We start from the raw sequence: 3110 nt of genomic DNA, 5'->3' as shown, positions 1-3110 counted from the left end.
GAAGACCTTCAGCTGATGCCGGAGCCTTCGCCTACAGCCAGGCTGACACTTTCTCACCTTTGCGACTCATTGACTCAAATATTTTTTAGACCACCGTAACTGCTGACAGAGTCCACATTAGGGTTCAGCTGGACTACATGCTATTTGCACAAAGCTTTTTTTTTCCATGTTAAAAATGGCCAGTGATGAATAGTTGATTGGAGGCGGTCACAGTGAGACCTACAATGTATGTCATTGTCCTCCCTCCCTCACAACAATCCCTCTTTTACTTTTAAAACCCACTCCACTTCCTCCAACACTGGAAACATCCCTCCTGTTTAAGACATTAAGGCCGTGGAAGGAAGACTGTACTGTACAAAATGTTTTCTCATTCTAGCCCTCTTTCTTTCTTAAATGAATTTCAAAATAATGCAGTGCTTTGTCTGTGCACGGTTAAGGATCTGGTCAAGGATCTGGATTATTATCTGAGAACAAGCAAGGCCAGTCTTTCATGACCATTTTGGGCTTTTCATGGTAACTTTTCATGTCCTTCACTGATGACTCATTAAACGACGACAATAACAAAAGCACACCCACCTAGTATGCTCCAAAATAAAAATGATCCTATTATCGGGCCATAATAAAAATGCAGTATCCTTGTGTAATGACAAAGTCAGAGGCTGAGTCACTAATGTGACCAATACACTGAGTTGGGTCACAAACAAGTGAATCAGTCACTCTTGTTCAACAACGGAAATGTTCTGTAAAAGAAAGATTTTAAAGGACTCCTCTGAGTGTTTCTATGTTCCTGTTTTTTATTATTATTATGCCTTAATACGTTTCAGCTAATTGCTGAAAGAGGGTACATATGGCACATGAGAAATATGTCAAACAGCTACCGCTAGTGTTCAAAACTAATATTGCATTCTAAAGAAACTACTTTTTTTTTTACAAATCTTCAGTACAAACTGCTATTGTGATGATTTTTGAGTGGAATAAAGGGTTAAAAAATTATAGCAACGGTCAGAAATCGGCAGAGACCCACAAGAACCTTCAAATATCTTCATTTTCATTCACCGTTCATTCCAGTGTGTCCTTACAGTACGCACCTGCCGCTGGAACACTGTTTTTTTTAATGCAATTCACAATATGAATCTCGCCTTTGTTAACTGCTAATTAAATAAATTCACGAGAAGGACGTACAGCGATATGTGTTCCAGCAGAAGTTGGACATATTTCTGCTCCACATTGACAAGGTTCCCGATGATACACTTTGAAAAACGTTACACTGGTGTACCATTCGATGCGTTCATTACAAATACACATTACATTACAGACTTCAATAACAAAGAAGTACGTGCTGTAATTACTGTTGCCGCTTGATCTTATGGTATGAATCCTATTTCTTACCGTCAATCATTGGGTTTGATGCCCATGTGTGCGCCAAGTCAATTTGTGGCTGTGGCATTTCTAGTGAAGTGACCATTAGGTGAGGCATCATCACCATGTTGGTGTGGTACATAAGAGCAGCAGCCAAACTGGACCGTGTCCAACTCAACAAACACACAGGTAGAGACAGAACCTGTTTTCACCTATTGGTGCTTTCCACTGAAGTCACTTAATTCTCACTAACCTTTGCACCATTGACTACACAGAGGAGAACAGGAAACCACTGTGAATGGTGTCACAGGTGACGTAATAATTTACTGTGTCCATTTCCAGGAGAATTTCTGAATAAATAAGACCTTTTCATGTTCAATATACAATGCTTGTCTCTCATGCGAACATAAGACATCAACATTATAATAAACAAGGGTTTTTTGGTCATTGTGGGCACAAAAAGCCCCACTAATTTAATTATCTGCTTCCCCAAACTGACACACCAAACACAGACTGAAGTAACTGTGCTGTTCACACTGACTTACATGGGTGTGAAAAGGTTTTTTTTTTTAAAGAAGAGATTAAAATCATATCTTTTAATATTCATCTCTGCCTCAAAGGCAGCCGGTTAGTCACTAAAGCAACCACTGAGAAATGAAGCAACGGTGCAGACATTCATTTTGTTCTCTTCTCTTTGAGTTTGCTCAACTCAGTTGGACTTGATGTGTAGTCAGACTCTTTGAAGAGTGGCGTTCATTTGGTGAGTCAGTCTTTTAAATATTTAACCGTAATACACAGACAGGCATATTTCTGGCACCACTTGCATGCAGAAACAGTGTTATTTTACCAGTCAGACATACCGTGACAAAAACAGTCTCTGCTTTACAAAATGGTTTTGTATATTTAGCAAACTTTACACAAACCAGTGGGGCATTTTAAACAGCATGGCTGTAAACTGAGAGAGTATTTTGCTTTTTGTGTGTTTTTTAGCAAGCAATGTTGAATATTATCTGCCTGTAACAGTCAGTAAAATTGTCTTTTAAAAACCATTAGTCTGATTAGAACGCCCAGGAAGTACTTCAAATAGAAATACTTTGTCATAGAAGTTTATTTGATGTAACTGGTTTTGTTACATTTTCATCACCTGTCTATGGAAGTACTCACATTAGACACATTAGAACTGGAACTCTGCCTAAAACTATAGTTGTGTTTGAGACAGTTGTTCTGGCCGGATATTCACTTCCTCTTCATGATTCTAAACCTCAGACTAAGTGTGAACAGAGGGATTTGCTTCTTCTTTAAAAACATCCTCAGAGGCAATTGAAAAACGGAATTGATTTTACAGTCTGTATGACAGTTTTTGAAAATGAGGCTTATTTTTGCAAAAGCATCAAAAGTTTCAAGACTCCATATGAAGTATGAACGTGCCTCGAGTACTTTACTTCCTCTTTTTGCTTTTATAATCTATAACATTCTAATGCTTGAGGCTGCATCGTTGCTTTTCTTGGTGTTAGGGAGAGCTGTCAGCAATGACTTCACCAAAATAATACGACCAAAAAAAAAGGGGGGGGGGGGACGGGACAGGAGAGAGTTTTGATATCGTTGCATGCCCTTCATTGGTTCTGTGAGCATCAATTTCCTTAAATGTGGTTCAAATGTAGAAGCACTTTATAGTCAAAGAGAAATAAACTAATAAAACCTTCTATAATAAATAATCTATAATAAACTAGATCAGCTAACTAGCTAACTAG

General features: G+C 38.3%; 1 protein-coding gene across 2 annotated transcripts in view; it reads left to right on the top strand.

Moving 5' to 3' along the window:
* The first annotated feature begins 1853 nt into the window (after positions 1–1853).
* Positions 1854–3110, top strand: part of LOC103396016 (G-protein coupled receptor 35) — a 2477-nt gene continuing 1220 nt past the window's right edge. For both annotated transcript variants that reach the window (XM_008333938.3, XM_025066200.1), the window contains exon 1: positions 1854–2119. The gene's annotated coding sequence lies outside the window, so the exon portion shown is untranslated. The remainder of the gene's footprint in view (positions 2120–3110) is intronic.

This window comes from Cynoglossus semilaevis, chromosome 20, assembly GCF_000523025.1.
Source record: "Cynoglossus semilaevis isolate Cse_v1.0 chromosome 20, Cse_v1.0, whole genome shotgun sequence".
Taxonomy (NCBI): domain Eukaryota; kingdom Metazoa; phylum Chordata; class Actinopteri; order Pleuronectiformes; family Cynoglossidae; genus Cynoglossus; species Cynoglossus semilaevis.
This window is presented reverse-complemented; position numbering and strand designations above follow the sequence as displayed.